This window comes from Macaca mulatta, chromosome X (assembly GCF_049350105.2).
Source record: "Macaca mulatta isolate MMU2019108-1 chromosome X, T2T-MMU8v2.0, whole genome shotgun sequence".
NCBI classification, from domain to species: Eukaryota; Metazoa; Chordata; class Mammalia; order Primates; family Cercopithecidae; genus Macaca; species Macaca mulatta.
The window spans coordinates 159,838,990-159,861,224 of NC_133426.1; the positions used below are offsets into that span (position 1 = coordinate 159,838,990).

At 47.9% G+C, this 22,235-nt stretch overlaps 1 long non-coding RNA gene and 2 pseudogenes across 2 annotated transcripts in view; 1 reads left to right on the top strand and 2 right to left on the bottom strand.

Moving 5' to 3' along the window:
• Positions 1-639: 639 nt before the first annotated feature.
• LOC144338620 (keratin, type I cytoskeletal 18 pseudogene) lies at positions 640-5,081 on the bottom strand (annotated as a pseudogene). The gene is made up of 2 exons (XR_013412869.1): positions 4,055-5,081; positions 640-3,122 (listed from the first exon to the last, which is right to left on the bottom strand). The product of XR_013412869.1 is annotated as a keratin, type I cytoskeletal 18 pseudogene (transcript).
• On the top strand, positions 4,103-4,732 carry LOC114674833 (MORF4 family-associated protein 1-like; annotated as a pseudogene).
• Positions 5,082-6,260: 1,179 nt separating the features above from the next.
• LOC114674999 (uncharacterized) overlaps positions 6,261-22,235 on the bottom strand; it is a 35,379-nt gene continuing 19,404 nt past the window's right edge. Inside the window, exons 6-7 of the long non-coding RNA XR_013412870.1 lie at positions 21,126-21,273; positions 6,261-11,179 (exon numbers count right to left, since the gene is read on the bottom strand). This is a non-coding gene — a long non-coding RNA (uncharacterized LOC114674999). The remainder of the gene's footprint in view (positions 11,180-21,125; positions 21,274-22,235) is intronic.

The window sequence follows — 22,235 nt, forward strand, 5'->3', positions numbered from 1 at the left end:
GAGACAGAATCTCGCTCTGCCGCCCAAGCTGGAGTGCAGTAGCATGATCTTGGCTCACTGCAACCTCCACCTCCCGGGTTCAAGTGATACTCCTGCCTCAGCCTCCTGAGTAGCTGGCGTTACAGGCCACGTGCGCCACCACACCCAGCTAATTTTTTGTATTTTTAGTAGAGACGGGGTTTCACCATGTTGGCCAGGCTGGTCTCGAACTCCTGACCTCAGGTGATTTGGCTACCTCGGCCTCCCAAAGTGCTGAGATTACAGGTGTGAGCCACAAAGCCTGGTCAGATTATGACTTTTTGGTGAATCTACTACCTGGTATTATTTTCTTTTTCAGAGACTCGAGTAACCAGGAGCTCAACAGAGTAATTGAGCAAGCTCTAAGCACGCACGGGATCTTGGGTGTGACCAAGTTGGACCTAGGGAGAAGTGCTGCCAGTCGGGCATGAGGGCTGGAAAATCTACCCCGGCAATAGATGTGCGGGAGACTAAAACCAGATGAGTGGGTGCCAGGGCCAGGAAGAGATCACAGGGAGTGACTGCTGATGGAGACAGGGGTGACAAGGCTGTTCTGGAATTAGATAGTGGTGACGGTGGCACAACTCTGTGAATACATTAAAAGGCCATTGAATTGTATGCTTTAAATGGGTGAATTTTATGGTACGTGAATTATATCTGAGTAAATCCATTATTTTTTAAAACTACCACATGCAATCGTGCCACTGAGGACAAAATCTTCTTATGGGGAGAAGGGTTTCACACGGAAGAGCTGGGAGACTGGCCAGCAAAGAAAGTCGGAGGGCAGAGCAGCTGGAAGAAGTGGGCAACGTTACGGAGCCAGGAAGCTCTCAGAAGGGCCAAGTGAAGGCAAGGACCTGAGAAACCCAGGGTGTCAGCAGGACAGCCACAGCGAGGGTGGGTGGCCGGGCTGTCCCGGGACTCCTGATAGCCCAGGGACGACTCCTGATAGCAAGGAGGTGGTGCGGGAGGGGACCAGAGTGGGGTGTACCCTCAAAGTCCTGCAACGAGGTCAGCGAGGTCACCTCTGAAACAAGGCTCCACTGCGATGGTTGGAGATGGAGGATCCTCGTTGTGGGCTGCACAGCAGCCAGAGTGGGAGCTGATGGAAAGACCTTGGCCTGAAATCTGTCTCCTAGGCAGCCCCTGAGCCCCTCCTGTGATGAACAGCTGGCTCCCTGGCTCAGGTGGGTGAAGGCTCCTGTCCCGCAACCCCATGGGGACTCCACTCACAGCCACTGGTCCCACTGTGACCCTCTCGCTGGAGCAAAGCAGGAAAGTCACTGGCAAATAATTTGCAGTTCCATTCTCATACACAGAGAACTCTAGAAGTTTCCACCTGCCCCAAAGAGCAACATTATGCTTTTACTATCCTCCCCCTAGGACACTTCAGCTCTCCGGCTCCATGCCACAGTCTGTCTCCAGGGACCTTGATCTCGCTGTCCCTCACATGTCACACAGGTCCACTCTATCCATGACAACATGCTGACAGGATCTGGGGATCAGGAGCAAGTGGCTGAGGAAGGGAGGGAGGGTAAAGGTCAAGGTATCAGGGAGAGAGGAGTGAGGCCTGTCTATGAGTTACTCAATTGTCATGCATTAATGGGGCCCTAAATGTGTTATTTTCCTAGGGGGTATTTGTACAAAAGCATCAAAGTGAAGATGTATTTGTTTCCCGTTCATGGCCCGCCCCCCCACCACCCCATTTCCTGTGGCTGCCGTAACAAAGTAACACAACAGAAATGCGCTCTCTGGCAGCTCTGGAGGCCAGAAGCCTAAGATCCTGGTGTCCGCAGGACCCTGTTCCCTCCTCTGGAGGCTCTGGGGGAGGCTCCTTCTTGCCTCTCCCAGTTCCTGGGGAATCTGGGTGTCCCTTGGCTTGTGATGACACCGCTCTATTCTCTGTGAATCCACGTGGCCTTCTCCTCTGTGTTTGTGACTTCTTTTCTCTTATAAGGACACCTGTCATTGGATGTAGGGCCCTAATCCCGATGATCTCATCTCGAGATCCTTAACTTAAGCACATCTGCACAGACACTTTTTCCAAATAAGGTTCCATTCACTGAGTTCAGAGGGTTTTGTTTGTTTGTTTGTTTGTTTGTTTGTTTGTTTGTTTTTGAGATGGAGTCTCACTCTGTCACTGCATGGTGACCACTCTGGTGGCATCCTCAATCTGCTGAGACCAGTACTTGTCCAGTTCCTCTTGTTTCTTCCAAGCCAGCTTGTCATATTGGGCCCGGATGTCTGCCATGATCTTGGCGAGGTCCTGAGATTTGGGGATCTACCTCCACGGTCAACTCAGAGCTGGCAATCTGGGTTTGTAGGCCTTTTACTTCCTCTTCGTGATTCTTCTTCATGAAGAGCAGCTCCTCCTTGAGGGCCTCGATCTCTGTCTCCAGCTGCAGCCAAGTGACATTGGTGTCATCAATGACCTTGCAAAACCCATGGATGTCGTTCTCCACAGACTGGCGCATGGCCAGCTCTGTCTCATACTTGACTCTAAAGTCATTAGCAGCAAGACGGGCACTGTCGATCTGCAGAACAACACGAGTATTTTCCACAGTATTTGCAGAGATCTGAGCCCTCAGGTCCTCCATGGTCTTGAAGTAATAGCTGCAGCCTCTGTCCTGGGGTCCCTTCTTCTCCAGGTGCTTCCGGATTTTGCTCTCCAGCTTCTGGTTCTCAGTCTCCAGGCTCCTCACTCTGCCCAGGTAGGAGGCCAGGCGGTCGTTCAGACTTTGCATGGTCTCCTTCTTGTTCTGAATGCCTCCCATTCCTGTCAGACCCCTGGCCATCCCTGTGGCCAGGCCGCAGACCCCATGCCGCCCTGGAAGCTGGTGGAGCAGGACACGGAGATCCGGGAACCAGAGGCCCCAGCACCTGCATAGATGCTAGCCACACTGCTGACCAGCCAGGCACCATAGCTGGGCACCTGGACAGAGCCCAGGGACTGGTAGTTGGTGGAGAAGGTGGAGCAAGTGGTGAAGCTCACACTGTCCGTGGAGGAGAGCAAGAGGACAGGACTCGAGCTTTGCCGGCAACCAAGATGACAATACTCTCTAAATTGATCTACAAATTCAATGGAATCCTTATCAAAATCCCAGCTGGCTTAAATTAAGAAAGAAAGAAAGAAAGAAAGAAAGAAAGAAAGAAAGAAAGAAAGAAAGAAAGAAAGAAAGAAAGAAAGAAAGAAAGGAAGGAAGGAAGGAAGGAAGGAAGGAAGGAAGGAAGGAAGGAAGGAAGGAAGGAAGGAAGGAAGAAAGAAAGAAAGAAAGAAAGAAAGAGAAAATCAGTCCTAGCTGACTTTTGTGCAGAAATTGACAAGCTGACCCTAAAATGTATGTGAAAATGCAAGAAACTCAGAATAGCCAAAACAATCTTGAAAAAGAATGAAGTTACTTTTCCTAATTTTCCAAGACTCACATTTCCTAATTTCAAAACTTACCACAAAGCTACAGGACTCAAGTCTGTGTGGTACTAGCACAAAGATACTCATAGATCAATTGAACAGAATTAAGAATTCAGAAATAAACCCTTACATCTGTGGTCAACTGATTTTTGCCAAGGGTGCCAAGACCAACATCAATGGCAGAGAGAATAGTCTGTTTAACAAAAGGTGTTGGGACAATTAGACATCCACAAGCCAAAGAATGAACTTGGACCCCTAGCTCAGACCATATACAAAAATTAACTCAAAATGGATCATAAATCTAAATGTAAGAGCTAAAACTATAAAACTCTCGGAAGAAAACGCAAGAGTAAATCTTGATGACCTTGGCTTAGGCAATGGTTTCTTAGAAAGGATGTCCAAAGTATCAAACAAGCAAAGCAAAAATAAATTGGAAAATGAAAAACTGTTGTGCTTCAAAGGGCACCATCAAGAAAGTGAAAAGACAACCCACAAAATAACAGAACCCATTTGCAAATTACATAGTAGCTGATAATTGACTTGTATCTAGATCATATACAGAACCAATGCAACTCAATAACAAAAAGAAATAGCCCGATTAAAATTAGGTAAAGGGATTTTGTTTACCGCTGCTCTGCTCACGTTGCTACTGCGGTTCTGAGGCAGCAGGAAGAGATGCGGCCCCCGGACGTCGTCGAGCTGTCAGAACCGAAGGAAGTAGAGGTGCTGGAGGTGGAGGAGGATTTTGAGCAGTTTCTGCTCCCAGTCATCCATAAGATGCGAGAGGACATCGCGTCGCTGACAAGCACTGGCCAGCATACCTGTGGAAGCAGAGCACGCTGTGGAAGATGGGCAATATGCCCATCCAGATCAAAACCCAGGTGGAAGCTTCAGAGGAGCATCCTCAACCACCTCAACAACCCGGACAACGCAATGGAGGGCAGGGTGGCCAACAGGTGCCAGAAGACCGAGGAGAAGGCCAAGGAAATGGTGAAGATGGCAGGGATGCTGGTGGCGCTGGCCCGGAGGATAGAGATGAACGAGTTGAGAGCATGGTCGGTGGTTTACAGCCAATGGATTCTGGTCATCTGGTGGAGATTGGCTGACACCCAGGAGAAGCTGAAACCAGAGAGCCTTTGGTTTTCTCTGTTTTCCTCTGTCCACGTGGCTGACACCCAGGAGAAGCTGAAACCAGAGAGCCTTTGGTTTTCTCTGTTTTCCTCTGTCCACGCTCTGTCCTCACTCACACTCAGTTCTCTGCTATGGTCTGTGGTTGATGAACTCAAAGTGAGTTTTGATTGTTAGCGTTTTTGTCTGGGGAAGTAAGTTTGTTTGGAAAATGCTCTCTCATACAGGAATGAGGACCTAGACCACGCTCTTGCAGCAGTCACATTTGTTCCCAGGCTTTGGTTGTTATTTCTAGATGTTTGAGGTGCTTTGCTCTTTCTTGTGTGATCTGATAGCTCCATGGAACTTTGGGTCTGTGTGTGACACATGAGCCTCACAGTTGGAGTTCTCCAGCTCTGGAGGGGCTGAAGGAGCCGCAATAATTCTAGAAGATGACTCCATACAGCAACTACTGAAGAAAGGACCAGACTTCAACTGGGAATGTGGATGGGCTGACCTGGCTTGGACCCATGAATCTGGAGAAGAGCTGGAGAATGGAGAGTATTATCTGTATTTGAGGACTTTAATTTCTGTGTGAGACCAAAGGAGGAGATATATATTTTGTTCAAAATTTAAATTTTATGTGGTACACTATCTGATATAACCTGTCTGGTGAGTTTGTTTGGACAACCTAATTCAGCTTTATCTGACATGGAACCTAAAATAGAGGATGAGATCTTGATATTCTGTACAACTTGATGTAATACCCTGATGCATTTCAGGGACTTAGCATAAAATGAAAGAGATTTGCAAAGACCCTTGAGGAGCTGGGGGATGAGAGTGTGGAATTGTGCGTTGGACCCTAAACTGGAGTGGAAGAGGCATCTTCAAGGTTCATACATTGTCCAGCTATAAGTTCATTTGAGTAGCAGACCTGATAAATATTTGGGGTCAAAACCCTACCATGTTTTTTTTAAACTTACCGTATTAATCAAAGTATTCATTTGCTTGAAAAGAAAAAAAATTGGGCAAATGATCTAAACGGACATTTCTCAAAAGACTATGTACAATGTGCCATGAGCACATGAAAAAATGGTCAACATCACTAGTCATTAGTGATGCAGATCACTAGAAAACGCAAATCAAAACTAGAATGAGGCCAGGTGCAGTGGCTCATGCCTATAATCCCAGAACTTTGGGAGGCTGAGGCAGGTGGATCACCTTAGGTCAGGCATTCAACATCAGCCTGACCAACATGGTGAAACCCCGGGTCTCCTAAAAATACAAAAATTAGCTGGACATGGTGGTAGGTGCCTGTAATCCTAGCTATTCAGGAGGCTGAAGCAGGAGACTCGCTTGAACCCAGGAGGCAGAGGTTGCAGTGAGCTGAGATCGTGCCACTGCGCTCCAGCCTGGGCGACAGAGTGAGAGTCTGTCTCAAAAAAGAAAAAAGAAAAGAAAAAAAAAACTCGAATAAGATACAATTCACACCTGTTAGGATGACTAATAAAATTAAAATGGAAAATAACAAGTGTCTGTTTGGAGAGGATATGGAGAAATCAGAACCCTCATACATTGCTAGTAAGATGTTCAATGGTTATAGCCATTTGGGAAACTAGTCTGGCAGTTCCTCCAAAGGTTAAACATAGAGTAACCATGTGACCTAGCAATTCCACTCCTAGCTGTACAGCCAAGAGAAGTGAAAGTATATGCCCACACCAGATAATTTGCACGAATGTTCATAGCAGATTTATTCGTAATAGCCAAAAAGCAGAAGCAACTCAAATGTCCATCAATAGATGAATAAACAAAAGGTGGCATATCCAGGCAATGAACATTATTCAGCCCCCAAAAGCAATGAAACACTGGTCCATGCTGCAGTGTTGGTGAACCTTGGAAACATTATGCCAAGCCAAAGAAGCCAGACACAAAAGGCCACAAAATTATATGAGTCCATTTCTATGCCAGATTGGAACAGGCAAATCCATAGAAAGGAAGACAAATGGTTGCCAGGACTTAGGGGGAGAGGAGAATGAGGAGTTAGTGCTTAGGTGATACAGGGCTCCTGGTGGGGGTGATAAAAACGTTCTGGAATGAGATCGTGGTGATGGTTACTTAACTCTATGAATATTTTTTAAAGTACTGCATTGTACACTTTAAAATTTTTTGTAAAGGCAGAGTTTGCCATGTTGTCCAGGCTGGTCTCGAACTCCTGGACTCAAGTGATCCACCCATCATGGCCTCTCAAAGTGCTGGGATTACAGGCATGAGGCACCACGCCTGGCATGTATACTTTAAATCGGGAAACAGGGTGAAGGGTACATGGGACCTCCCTGCACTGTCTTTAGAACTTCCTGTGAATCTATCATAACTCAAAATAAAGACAAGCCAACAAAAAAAGGTGTCAGATGAACTGGGCTCATTCAGGTGTTGGCAGAATTCAGTTCCCTGGAGCTAGGCCCTCCTTTCACTTTCCAGCCATCAATGATGCCAAGAGCTCTTCCCATCATCTCTGCATCTTTCTGACTTCGGCTTCTGGCCTCGGCCAGTGAAGCTCTGCTTGTATGAGCTCTTCTCCCTATGTTAAGGTCAACCGATGAGTAGCCCGAATCACATCTGCAAAGTCCCTTTGGCCATGTAATGTAACATACTCACGGGAGTGACACGGGAATGAAGGTCATGGGGGCCGAAATTCTGCCTACCAGAAGTTGATTATTTCAAAGCTATTTGGGATGGAGAATCCCCAGGATCAGTGAGGAGGTGGATGTTGGGGAGGAGGAAGAGGAGATATCAAGGAGCTTTCCCAAGTTTGGGCCAACCGGGTGGGTGAAGGTGCCAGTCTCCGAGATGAGGGACGGGTGTGGGAAGAAGACGCGCTCCATTGTGACACGTGGAGTTTGAGGGGCCTATGTCTTCCTGGGGATTGTCCCCTAGGGGAAAGGTCTGGACAGCCATAAGAGGGACTGAGGTCACCCAGGACGAGGGTGGCGGGTGAAAAGGAGCTGCCGGGGCAGCGGGCCGCCGTGAACCCCTCCTGGGATCTTCCACCCCAAGCTCAGCCTGCGATTCTCTCCCTGGACCCCTTCTCCTTCCTCTCCAAAGCCCTCCCTGGAAGGAGCCCCGCATGCTGATCACAGCTGCCGCTAGGGGGCAGAGCCGTCTACATCAAAAGCCACCCTGCTCCAGCGTGCGCGTGCGGGGAGATGCGCGAGCCCGTGTGCACGCACGGCGGGGCCTGGCTTGACGCTGAGTCCCGCGAGCTAGGCTCGCCACCCCCACCCCATCCCCCTGCTGCTGGGAGCCCCAGGCAGTCCCCGGACAAGGGGTTCCAAAAGGTCCCCTCTGTTGGGGACTGGGAAGCAGGCCCTGCCCCAGTGCCCCCCAAAGCGCCCGCCCTCCCCTGGTGTGGCTGGAGAGGGGTCTGATCCGGTGGGGCTGAGCCCGGAACTGGGTCTCCTCCTCCGGGCCCGGGGTTGGGGCTGGGGGCGGTTACCGCCCCTCCCCACCTCAGCCCCGCACCCTCCACGCCGTGTCTCCGGCATCGAAATTCACAGCAAAATACACAACTAGTGAAGAACTGGGCTCGGGTCCCAGAAATAGGCTGCCCTTTCCAGAGGGTGACGGGAATATCCTCCCTGCTTCCCGTTGCCATGGTTTCCGCTCAACCACCAGGCAGCCTGTTGCGCGGCAGCCATTTGCCGCGACGGGATGCTGCTGCCGCTGGTGTGCAGCAGGCCGCCACGCGAGGAAGGGGACAGACTGCCCCGGAGACCCGCCCGCCACGGAGAAAAGGCCACGGATCTAAAGACATCGGAGGGCGGCTACGTGGGCCGGATGGACAAATGTTAGCGTCAGCACCTGTCTGCAGGGGCGCCCTTGGCCTGGGCGCTGGACCTAGGCCATCAGGACTGAAGAGCCTTCTTCTCTTCTGGCCAGAGAAAGAGCAAGGGGTGGCTTCCTGGCAGGTTCGGAGCTGGCACAGCACAACAGAGCCTAGAAAATCACTAGCAGGGCTGAGCTCAGGATTCCACAGCTGCAGGCTTCCTGTTGGACCCAGTCTGCTCAAGGACTCCCTCACAGCCCAGTGCTTTCTGTTCACCCCAGGGTGCTCCCCGCCCAACCTCCTAGCCTCAGTGAGTGGGAAATGTCTGTGCTGCCCACTTGTCCTCAAATGCCTGTCCTTGCTCAGCTGCTCCCTGCTCTGCCCCATCTGGAGGGGACAGGGTGAGGAGGCGCCCTGGAGGCCTGACCCCAGCTTGGGCAACACAGCCTAGTGGGGTGATCACACCTGGGCCTGCAGCCCCTCCAGCACTTCCTGGGGCTGTGCCGGCCATTCCAGACCATTCCTGTTGGTGGAACTCATGACAGGGCTTGTTTACGCCAGTCACTGTGTTCTGGCACCTCCCCCACCCCGATCATTAACTTTTCTGGTCCTTTTCAGTTATTAAAATTCAGCCCAGACTCACATCCCATGGGCCTCCCCTCCCCATCCTTGGGGCTGGAATGGACTGGAATGGAGAGGAGGTGGCCTGACCTCCCTTCCCTCCCTTCCCACCCTCCACCCCCCAGGCCGAGGCAGGCAGAACTTGTGCCAAGGTGAGGGGGTGAGAGGGGCCCCATCTTTGCCTGGACTTTTTGATGCCTGCCAATGGGATCGCCCTTTTCCGAGGGCGGACTCAGCCCCCTGGTTGCTAAGGCTAAAGACCCTTTGGGATTGGGAAGCCCTGTCCTCTCTGGGCCCCACCAGTGCCTACGGGACCCCCTCAGACCTCTGGCTCCCACACCTTGTGCCCCCGGAGCAGAAGGCAGCTAGGGTAAGAGTGCCTTCAGTCCTGCCAGGTTCAGCAAATGTCCTGCCTTCAGAAACCTCGGCGGGCAGACAGGCAGGTGCCTGCTCAGGAATACGGCATGCCCCCCATCCCCAGGGGGACATACCCAGCTCTCCCCACAGCCTCCGGGGACTGCGGGCTGTGTCCACAGCACTGGCAGGGCCTTATTTTCTCCCAACATTTTGGCATTTTATGGTTTAAAAACAAAGCATTCCCCTAAGGGCAGCCTGTTTCCGCACCGGGCTTCTGTGGGAGTGAGTGAGGCTGCTCTCCTGAGGGAAGTGTGATTCTTGCCGGGGTCAGAGGCCAAGACGAGCCAGGAGGGCACTTACCCCTTTGGGACATCTTGCCCTTGTCCTTTCTGTTTTCTCTACTCAGGCCTCTCCCCTGAGCTGAGGAAACCAAGAGAATTCTTGTCCTTTTGGATAAAGACCCTTTCCTAAGATTATTTTTTCCTAGAAATAAGCATACCTTATTAAGATATTTTGGACTGGCTGGGCGCAGTGGCTCACGCCTCTAATCCCAGCACTCTGGGAGGCCAAGGCGGGGTGATCTCGAGGTCAGGAGTTCGAGAGCAGCCTGGCCAACATGGTGAAACCCCAACTCTACCAAAAATACAAAAAACTAGCCGGGCGCAGTTGGGCATGCCTGTAATCCTAGCTACTCAGGAGGCTGAGGCAGGAGAATTGATTGAACCCGGGAGGTGGAGGTTGCAGTGAGCTGAGATCGTGCCACTGCACTCCAGCCTGGGTGACAGAGCGAGACTTTGTCTAAGGAAAAAAGAAAAAACAAAACATATTTTGGACTGATTTTGTGTGTCCTGATGCAGTTTTTCTTTGTGCATTAGACATAGTTAAACACACAGTGCAGCCAAGTGCAGGGCCACACTGCCTCGCTGCTCTCTTCCCTCACAGAGCCGGGCACGACAGCTGCGGCCACAGGGAGCAATTGCCTGGAGCCAGAGGGGGCAACATCAGCCCAAGGGCAAATGGGCAACCCTGTGCGAAAGGCTTCGGTAGCTAGACCATCTACTTTAGAAGAAAGGTGAAGAAAAAGCCCCCAGGAGAGGAAGCAGCCCCTAACCCAACTGACAAGCAATCCTTTCGCAGAGACAGAAGGGCCTTCAGTGAATTGGTTTCAAAGTGTTTGATTTCTTAGAATCAGAACAATTGATCATTAGAGAACTGATTAAGCTACAGCCGCTGTTGAATAAAAGGTAAAAATAAACTCCTTCATTTGAATTCCAAATTCAGGCTTGGAGGTGACCTAGCCATGAGGCAAACTGGCTGTGGGTGGACAGGGCTGCACACAGAGCCGGTGGGTGGACGTCACCTGAAGTCTTCTCTCCTCCCAAAGGGTGGGTGCTGGGACCCCAAGGGCGCAGTGTGAATTTTCCAGCACTTAACACCAGGATAGCCCAGGTATAGAGGCTGCTGAGGGGCTGATGCAGGTTCTCCAAGGGCCACTGCTGTGCCCAGAATGAGCCACTAGTTCCGGATCAGGAGGAGCAGGGGCCGAGGGGGGGGTCCCAAAGGAGAGACTGGTTCAGGGTCAGCTGCAGTTTACCAACGGGTGCAGAGGTACTTTGACATTTTAGCCACAGGCACAGCCCTACCAGTGAGTACCAGCTGTTGTGACCGGAGATGGCAGGGGTCAGAGCCAGTCCTGGGACCCAATTTCTCCCCTCGTCCGTTACCTGGAGGGGTCACCAGGGCCTAATGAAGACTTTTGAGGTTTGTTAGCCACGAAAGAATTACGGTGCCTCTCCATATGGAATTCAGCAGAACTCTCACCTTTTAAAATGGTCTAGTAGACACTGAGTAGACACAAAAGGACATTTACAAAATATGTGTAAGTGTAAAAAACAATACAGCGAACTTCTGTGTACTCACCACCAGCTTAGAAGAAAGGTAACGTTCCCTTTGAAGGACCTTGAGTGACCCTTCTCTTCGCCCCATGTCCCCCACCCCCACTTCAGAGGTGACCACCTTCTTGAATTTTACATTTACCACTCGTGTGTTTCTTTACAGTTTCACCACCTTTGCATCCCCAAACGATATATTTTTTAGTTTTGCCTGTTTTGAATTTTATATAAATGGATTCATACTGTCTGTATTATTCTATAACCTGCCTTTCCACTGAATGTGGTATTCACGAGACTAAGAGCCATAATCCATTTTTCCCACAAGCATTCTGTTCTGTCGTGGGATTAAACTACAACTGATCTCTGTATCACCTGCTTGGTGGATGGGGGAATTGTTTCCACTTTTTGGGCTGTTACCAGAGTCCTGATGCCCAGCACAAGTTTCACTAGTGGGTATATCCAGGGGAAAATCCGTGGGCCACCAGAAATGTACACTTGCAACTTTGCTGGGCAATGACAAATTGTTTCCTCAAGTGGTTGTACCGATCCATACGCCCCCCCTGTAGCGTACAAGCTTTCTAGCGGTTTCACAGCCTTGCCAACACTTGATGTTGTCAGACCTTATTTTCCATATGGATAACCAGCATAATTTATTGAACATCTCCTTCCCTCACTGGCCAGCAATGCCAACTTTGTCATACATTAAGGTTTTTGTTTTTGTTGTTGTTTGTTTGTTTGTTTGTTTTGAGACAGGGTGTCACTCTGTCACCCAAGCTAGAGTGCAGTGGTGTGATCTCAGTTCACCACAGCCTCGACCTCCCGGGCTCAGGTGATCCTCCCACCTTAGTCCCCCGAGTAGCTGGGACTACAGGCGCCCACCACCGTGCTCCGCCAATTTTTTGTAAGTTTTGTAGACACAGGGTCTCACCGTGTGTTGCCCAGGCTAGTCTCAAGCTCCTGGGCTCAAGTGATCCTCCTGCCTCAGCCTCGCAAAGTTCTGGGATTTCAGGCATGAGCCACTGTGCCCGGCCCGCACTATCTTAAATATGGCACCTTTATAATAATTTTTAGAATCTGCTGAGGCAACTCCACCCACCCCCTCCTTCTCTATGAGTGTCTTAGCTATGCCATTTGTTCTTCCATATAGATGTAAGAACCACCTTGTCAAGCTCCATTTACAAATGGCATTTAGATTACAATTACGTTCAATCTAAAACTTTAATTGGGAAGAACTGGCATGCTCAAAACCTTGATTTTTCAGAAAATCCTGGATATCCAAGGTAATGGCAGCCCCGTAAATCTGGAACTCTCAACAGAGCTTCCAAACCAAAATCATTTTTAAAAAGCAAGCACAAATAAAACTACCCAAAACTCATGTCCTCAGCATAATCAGAAGACAAAGAGCATTTGAACTTCAAAGTACCTAAAACAGATCAAGTCACAAGGATGGGGAAATAGATCCTCACAGGAAATACAAACGGAAACAAGTGAAGCAAACCATATATCAAACAACAACACAATCACCTTGAAAGAGAAAAAATCTCAGCAAGCAGCCTGAACGCGGTATGGGACTCTATGTCCTCAAGGGAAAGACAAAAAGGACTCTAGACAAACCTGGAAATCTACATAGTAGTTTTCTTCTTTGCAGAGACAAGAGTTGATGATTCTGAAACTACTTTCCAAGCATTCTAGGACTGAGCAAACACATAAATATATTGTGGATAATGGGAGCCAACTTTCTCAGCAAGAGGGAAAGAATTTATCAACCAAGAAGTAGGAGGAAGACTAAAATGGACCTGGTGCTGTTGGGTTGAAATTGGATGGGTCAGTATGGACTCATGGTAGATAGATACATAGACAAATGTGGGACTGTATATACATATATACACATATATGTATCTGCATATATGTATGTATTCTCTATGTGTGTGTAATTTCCCAGTAAGCTTCTAAGTGCCATTATCCACTCAAAATGAATCAGGGATCCTAGGAGAAATGGCTGATTCCAGAAAAGGAGACCAGGGAAAGTCAAGATGAGCCTAGACTACCCTGTTCTTCCAGAAAGTAAGAAACCCCCAAGTCCACACTGATAAAAAGAAATAAGTATAGTTGTACACTGAATAATGACATTTTGGTCAAAAACAAACTGCACATATGACAGTGGTCCCACAAGATTATTATACTGCATTTTTTTTTGAGATGGGGTCTCGCTCTGTTGCCCAGACTGGAGTGCAGTGGCATGACCTCAGCTCACTGCAGCCTAGACCTCCCAGGCTCCACCAATCCTCCCACATCAGCCTCCCTAGTAGCTGGCACCTGCCACCACGCCTGGCTATTTTTTAAACTTTTTTGTAGAGATGGAGTCTCGTTATGTTGGTCAGGCTGTTCTTGAACCTCTAGGATCAAGTGATCCTCCCGCCTCAGCCTCCCAAAGTGCTGAGGCTACAGGTGTGAGCCACTATGCCCAGCCTATAATACTGCATTTTGACTGGACCTTTTCTAGGTTTAGATACACAGATACTTACCACTGTGTTACAGTTGCCTACATTATCGTGCTGTACAGGTTTGTAGCCCAGGAGCAATAGGCCATACCATATAGCCTGGGAGTACAGTAAGCTACACCATCTAGGTTTGCGTATGTGCACTCTAGGATGCTCGAACAATGATGTAATCGCCTAACAACACTCTTCTCAGAACATAGCCCCATCATCAAGCAACACATGATGTAAAGGGGGAGAAGAGAAGCTCTTTCTCCCAGAACAAAGCCAAATAATAAATGAAGAAGGAATGATGGAAATAGGAAATCGCCATTTGGCAACTATTGTAGTAATGAGTTTCAAGCAAAAAATAATCAATGAATGAAAAACCTCGTGGGAACTGGACAGCAGAGACACCTGGAAGATGCCACCTTAACCACATGATCAAAGTGATCATCATCAGCAATGGGACAAGGGGACTGGCCATACACAGAGAGGGACACAGCACTTCTGAGCTATTGCCATGGAAAGTGCAAAACCTGGATGGAATCATGAAGAAACATCAGCCAAGCCCCAACACACAGAAGTGCTGCAAAATCACTGGCCCATTTGCTCCTGAAAACTGTCAAAAGCCACAAAGAACAAAGAGCTGGTCCAGACTTAAGGAGACTAAAGGGCTAGGTCAACTGCATAGAACGTGTGATCACAGGTGCTCCTTTTCTGGAAAGAACTTTATAGAAAAGATATTATTGGCACAATTAACAAACTCTAAGGTCTGTAGATTATAGTATTTTTTTTTGAGACAGAATCTTGCTCTGTCACCCAGGCTGGAGTGCAGTGGCATGATCACAGCTCACTGCAGTGACAACCTCCCAGGCTCAAGCAACCCTCCCACCTCAGCCTCCCCAGTAGCTGGGACCACAGGTGCACAACTACATGCCTGGCTGAATTTGTTTAACTTTTTGTAGAGATGGGGTCTCACGTATTACCCAGGGTGGAGTGCAGTGGCACGATCATGGCTCACTGCAGCTTCCACCTCCTGGGCTCGTGATCCTCCCGCCTCAGTCTCCACAGTAGCTGGGACCACAGGCATGCACCACCACACCTGGCTAAATTTTCTTGTATTTTTTTGTAGAAATGGGGTTTCACCATTTGCCCAGGCTGGTCTTGAGCTCCTGGGCTCAGGGATCTGCCCACCTTGGCCTCCCAAAGTCTAGGATTGCAGGTATGAGCCACCGTGCCTGGGAAACACTTGTTGGTGTCCGTCCTTTTGAATAGAGCCATCTTAGTGTGAAGTGGTATCTCATGTGGCTTTGATTTGCATTTCTCTAACGACTGGTGATGTTGAACATCTTTTCATGTGCTCATTCGCCTCTCCTATATCTTATTTGGAGAAATATCTATTCAAATCTTTCACTCACTTTAAAAATTGGGTCATTTGTCTTTTTATTGCGGGGTTTTGTGAGGTTCTTGATATATTCTAGATACAAGTCCCTTATCTGATATATAATTTGCAAATTTTCTATCTCATTCTGCAAGTTTTCTTTTAACTTTCTTTTTAGTAATATTTGCAGTGCAGAACTATTCAATTTTGATGAAGCCCAATTTATCTATTTTATCTTTTGTCACTTGGACTTTGGGTATCACGTTTAAGAAATTATTGCCTGATCTGAGGTCATGAAGATTTACACCTACGTTTTCTTCTAAGAGTTTCATAGTTTTGGGGCTCGCATTTGAGTCTTTAATACATTTTGAGTGAGTGTTTCTGTATGGTGTGAGGTTGGAGTTCAGCTTCATTCTTTGGCATGTAGACATTTAGTTTCCCTAGCACCATTTATTAAAGAGATGATTTTTTCTCCCATTGAATGGTCTTGGTGCGCCTGGCAAAAATCAATTGACCATTGATGTGTGGGTTTATTTCTGGCCTCTCAATTCTACTCCATTGATCTGTGAGCCTTTTCTTATGTCAATACCATGCAGTCTTGATTCCCGTAGGTTGTCCTAAAGTTTGTATTTGATAATTCCACTATGGGTCTACTTCTGCTGCTTCCATTCATATTGCCTTCACTCTTCATATGCCTAGTTATTTTTATTGTTTGCTGAACATTTCAATTGCAGACATTTTTATAGTGATAGCTTAAGGACTAGGGCGATGTCACCTTCCTGCAGAGAAGATGCCACTTGACTGTCCCAGCTTCTGAGGATGCCAGCAATCTAAGATTAGTTGCCCTAATCCAGTTTCTGGTATTGAGAGGCTAAAAAGCTAGCTAAAGTACTAGGAGACTCTTTCTATTGCTGGATCACCTTTACTCCTAGGGAACAGCCCTATAGGGTCCCCACCAAAATGAGAGAGATGCACCAGGGTGCTCCATGAGCAGGTCCTGGTTCCTGTGCCTGTCCTGCTAGCCCCAGGAGCCATCAAAAGCCCTGGACAGTTCGTACTCCCCTCATTCTCAATCTCCAATCACGCTCAGGGTGTGAGCAGCTGCAAACACTGGCCTTGCCTCCCTAGCATCCTGCCCTGGAAGTTCTTCATCCTCTTTTTGCTCTATGATGCCTTCAAGCAGATGACTTTCATATTTTTCCAGTTTTTTTAATTGCCCTCAGTAGGAGGGAGGCACCAATTCACTAATTTATCATGATCACAAGTGGAAGTCCTTCACTGAATTCTTAAATTCAATTACCTTATTTTCCACTTTTAAAAGTATAATTTGGTCCATTTTCAAATGTCCTTGGTTGTTTCATAGAACACTGCCTTTTTGATATTTTCAACCCCCTCTTCGATTTCTCTCAATGTATTAAACACGCTGACGTTATGCTCTGTAGCTGATGATCCCAGCTTTGGCTGTGGGAGCTGTGCTCTGCTGGCACTTACCCATGGAGTGGTTTCCTTTTTTACTCGTGTGTTTGGATTTTTTGACTGGATATTTTTCCTTCTCAGATCTCACAGTGGGAATGCCTTGAGACCTGGTTGAAGGTGGTTCCCTCCAGAGAGGATTTGCATTGCCTTCTGACAGTTTTCCGGGGCACTCTAACCCAGAACCTTTTTTTTTTTTTTGAGACAGGGTCTCACTCTGTCACCCAGGCTGGAATGCAATGTTGCGATCATGGCTCATTGCGACCTCCAACTCCTGAGCTCAAGCGATCCTCCTGCCTCAGTCTCCTGAGTAGCTGGGACCACAGATGCCACTATACCCAGCTATTTTTTTTTTTTTTTTTTTTTTTTTTTTTTTTTTTTTGTAGAGATGGGGGTCTGTCTATAGGCTGGTCTCGAACTCCTGAGCTCTAGTGATCCTCCCATCTTGGCCTCCCAAAGTGGAGGGATTACAGGCATGAGCCACCACACCTTGCCCAGAAGTATTTAAACTAAATTCTCAGTTTGAGGAGTTTATGGCCTATCTGGGTGTTGTAAATTCCAGCTGCAAAGCCACGTGGTGCTGGCTTGTGAGTACAAATACTCAAGAGGAGGTATTTTCCCCTCCCCCTCATGCCAGGCTTGGAAATGAGCAATTCTCCTTGAGGCCTGGTGATGAAGAGGTAGTGGTCGATATTTCCAGTTCATCCTGACGATGATGATAACACCTTTTATGGTCCCACCTTCATGCAGATGGTGGTAAGGGGGGTGGTTCCTTTTAGACTTCTCATTTTGCAAGTCTTGGGCCTTGTCTTCTGTCCCCACAATCCATGAGGCCATGAAAACTGAACCCAAAGTCACCAGGGTCTGCAAATGCCCAAGGGTGACAGTTAGCCTCACTGTTCTGGTTACCTCTAGGAGTTCCTGCTTTGACTTAATTTTTGGACTCTGGGAATTCCTTACTTCTTTGCCATATCACTGGTGCATTAAAAAAAAATGATTTTAAGGCCAGGCACGGTGGCTGATGCCTATAATCCCAGCACTTTTGGAGGCCGAGGCAGGAGGATCACTTGAGCCCAGGAGTTCGAGACCAGCCTAGGCAACAGAGTGAGACCCCCGTCTCTATAAAACAATTAGCCAGGCGTGGTGGCACCTGTAGTCTCAGCTACTCGGAAGGCTGAGGTGGGAGAATGGCTTGAGCCCAGGAGGTCAAGGCTGCAGTGAGGCAAGATCATGCCACTGCACTCCACTCTGAGCAACGGAGCCAGACTCTGTCTCAAAAAACAGAGAGATGATTTTAAAATATTTTCTTTTCTTTAGCATATTTAGTTGTTTTCATCAGAAGGGTCATGCAGAGCACCTAGTTTATAATTGTAATGAAAACAGAAATCAGTTTTTACCTTTTGAAATGTCACAAAACTGACACGCATGCTCACATAAAAACAACTTCTTTCTTGGTTTTCTCATTGCGAAAAGCTGGATACACTCACCAAAGATGAATCTCTCTGTCTCTCTCTCGGTTTCTTGTTGAGGAGGTGGCCTCGTATTTTTCTTTCATAGATACTTTTGCAATAATAATTACACATTTACTTATTACGTGTGTCATTAAATGACTGTCCCCCCACTTGATAATAACAAGACCACATCTGTTTGGTTCTCTCTTCTATCAGTTAGGATGAGATTCGGGTACACAGATGACAAACCATATATATATATATATATATATATATATATATATATATATATATGCATATGAATGGGGGAGAGGGAGGAAGGGAAGGAGTCCTACAGACCTAACAAGAATAGGTGATTATTTGTAATAGCAAAGTACTGGAAACGACGCCACCATCCATCAGCTGGGCTTGTTTGAACAAGCTGGGGCTGACCTGCGTGTTGGAATACTATGCAGCTAGAGTCAGCATGCTGCCCGGGGCGCCCCCAGCATACCAAGATACACCCAACAGTGAAGCACACAACAATATGCCATTTTTTTGTATAAAAATGTGGGGATATGAATGCACATATGTTGTTTAATGAAAAATGTTTTCCATAATATAAAAAATCGGAAAGAAAGATCACTGCCATCCCTAAGAATCAAAACAAACAGAAATAGATGAACCAAACAATATAAAAGTTGGCGGCATAATCATATGTAGAAGTATTTCAAGTGTCTTGAAAACACAGTATTTTGGTTGACTGGACGCGGGGCTCACACCTGTACTCCCAGCACTTTGGGAGGCCGAGGCGGGCAGATCACCTGAGGTCAGGAGTTCAAAACCAACCTGACCAACATGGTGAAACCCCATCTCTACTAAAAATACAAGAACTAGCTGGGCGTGGTGGTGCACGCCTGTAATCCCATTTACTCAGGACACTGAGACAGGAAAATTGCCTGAACCTGGGAGGCAGAAGTTGCAGTGAACCAAGATTGCACCACTGCACTCTAGCCTGGGCGACAGAGCAAGACTCTGTCTCAGAAAAAAAAAGAAAAAAGAAAGAAAAGAAAAAGAAAGAAAAGAAAAGAAAAGACGGAAAAAGCAGTATTTGTATTGTCCACACCTGGCGGGATACATGTGGTTTTTTTGAAACACGGTCTTGCTTTGTCACCCAGCCTGGAGTGCAGTGGTATGATTACAGCTCACTGTAGCCTTGACCTCCTGGGCTCAAGTGACCCTCTTACCTCAGCCTTCTGAGTAGCTGGGACTACAGGTGCACACCACCACACCCAGCTAATTTTTAAAAAATTTTTATAGAGATGGGGGTCTCACTCTGTTGCCCAGGCTGGTCTTGAACTCCCGGGCTCAAGTGATCCTTCTGCCTTGGCCTCCCAAAGTGCGAAGATTACAGGCATGAGCCACTGTGCCCTGCCCCTAATGGGATAAGGATGAAAAAAATTGCAAAGAAATCTGAAATGGTATTCAGTAATGCCTAAGTGTGGTCTCTCTGAATACATTTCCCCCTAAAAGGACCTGGGGTTCCTTGGAGTGATGTGTATATGCAGGTCTGGAGTGGAGAGTGGAGAAGATGAGACCAGGACATCCTGCTGGGACTGCAGCAAGGGACATGGAAGCCCCCTCCAAGGCACCCCCACTGGCCAACAGCACCAAGAGGAGGAAGGATGGCCATGGAATAAAGCATGTGACATATGCCAGAGTCAGAATAGGGATTCTTTGTTTTCTTTTGTTTTGTTGTGTTGTGTTTTGTTTTGTTTTGTTTTGTTTTTTGACAAAGTCTTGTTCTGTCACCCAGGCTGGAGTACAGTGGTGTGATCTCGGCTCACTGCAACCTCCACCTCCCAGGTTCAAGCAATTCTCCTGCCTCAGCCTCCCAAGTAGCTGGGACTATAGGCGTGCACCACCATGCCTGGCTAAATTTTTTTGTATTTTTAATGGAGACGGGGTTTCACCACGTTGGTCAGGCTGGTCTCGAACTCCTGACCTCAAATGATCTGCCCGCCTCGGCCTCCCAAAGTGCTGGGATCACAGGCATGAGCCACCGCACCCAGCCCAGAGTCAGAATATTCTTAACAATGGGTCACCTGCAGAAATTGTTGGGGACTGGCCTGTGACTCTGAAGGGTGATGTATAGAAAGAACACTCACATGGCTATCTGGCTTTTCCTGCCTCGCCTGTTTTTGTGTGTGTGTGTGTGTGTGTGTTTTTATTATACTTTAAGTTCTAGGGTACGTGTGCACCACATGCAGGTTTGTTACATATGTATACATGTGCCGTGTTGGTGTGCTGCACCCATTAACTCATCATTTACATTAGGTATATCTCCTAATGCTATCCCTCCCCCCTACTCCCTCCCCACAATAGGACCTGGTGTGTGATGCTCCCCTTCCTGTGTCCAAGTGATCTCATTGTTCAATTCCCACCTATGAGTGAGAACATGTGGTATTTGGTTTTCTGTTCTTGTGATAGTTTGCTGAGAATGATGGTTTCCAGCTGCATCCATGTCCCTACAAAGGACACGAACTCATCCTTTTTTATGGCTGCATAGTATTCCGCCTCACCTGTTTTTTATGGTGACCAGTCAATGAAGGAAAGCTCTTCTGTTACAGAATTCCAACTAGGAAATGCCGGAATAATTATAGAATCGAAAAATCACCATTTTCAACCCTAAATAATGGATCTAGGTGCTAAAAACACTGGGCAAAGGGATACTAGAGAATTCTATAAAGGCCAGATCAGGCTGACACCACTTGAATCTCCTGATCAGTCTTACCATCGTCAAGAGGTACATGAAAAGGGGCTCAGCATCACCAGCCATTAGGGAGACGCAAATCAAAACCACCGTGCAGTGCCATCACACACCTATCCCATGGCTGAACTAAACCACAGCAGATGTCGGAGTGGGTGTGGAGAAACCAGCGCTCACCCATTGCTGGTGGATATGACAAACCGGGCAGCCACTCGGGAAAACAGTTGGCAGTTTCTTACAAAAACACTCATCTATAAAGGGGTAGCCCAGGGGGTTTTGTGGTGAGGAAACCGTTCTGTAATTTGATTGCACTGAGTGTTACATGAATGTACACAGTGATGAAGTTGCATAGAGATGTACATACACGAGTGCACGCACACAGGAGACACCTGAGCATGGACATCACGTCCGGGTTCCGGTCGTGCCTCGGGTGTTCAAGTAGCCAATGTCAGAGGGACCTGTGGGGAGGGGCCACAGCTTCCCAGGCACTTCTCACCGAAGTCCTCGTGAATCTAACGGTTTAAAAAGAACAAGTTAAAAAATATTCCAGCAGAAAAAAAGAAAAGTATAAATGAAAAATATGGGCAAACTATTGATGCCAGTTGATGGATCCACAGGGTTTCATGAACTCTCTCTTTGTTTATGTTTGAACTTTTCCATGATAAACCATTTTCTTAAGAGTCACCACTAAACAAGTGTCTGTTGAATAAGTGAAGCATTCGTGAATAACTGCAGTCCAACTCTGTCCTTCCAGAGATAATGCGAGCAAGATCCCGCAAGGGGAGATGACTACTCAAGGTCACGTGGAACAGTCAAGGCTACTGAGATCCCGTCTAGCTCTTTCTTAATGTGTGTTTTTAACTTTATACAAGCAGTACATTATTTTTAAAGGAAAAGTGACCATAAACTGAGGGCTGCAACATAGGAGGGGGGAAGGGCAGAGGGAGACCCAGGATGCCAGCTTTGCCCAGGGGCAGGGGCAAGGCAGACAGCCTGGGGAGGTTAGAGGCTCTGCTGTGAAAGGGTTTCTGCAAGATGAAATCACTCGAACGCCGGCTGTGTTTGGACATCTTGAGAGAACATTTCCACACATGGATGGGGTCTAGGGTTGAGTTCGTGATACATGCAAACAGCAAACCCAAAGGACAATGATTAACTCCTGGGAAAACAAAATGCAGCTTGCATGGCCCCACCATGAGCGGCATTTATGTGGCCGCATAATTTCCAAGCATGGGGATAGGAAGGGGTAGAACAGCAAAGGTTTGGGGGATGGGACTCATGGAAGCCTTCGAGGAGGCCCCCAAGACGTGGGCGGACCCTTGTCTTGGCACACTCCTGCCCCCACATCCTTCGGGCCCCAGCACTCCCCGACACCACTGGACCCGCCGCCCCCACCACTCTGCTTCCTGCCAGCCTTCCAGATGGCCTGTCCTTGCCCCTGTGTTTGCTGTCTCCTGAGGTCAGCCCCTCTGCA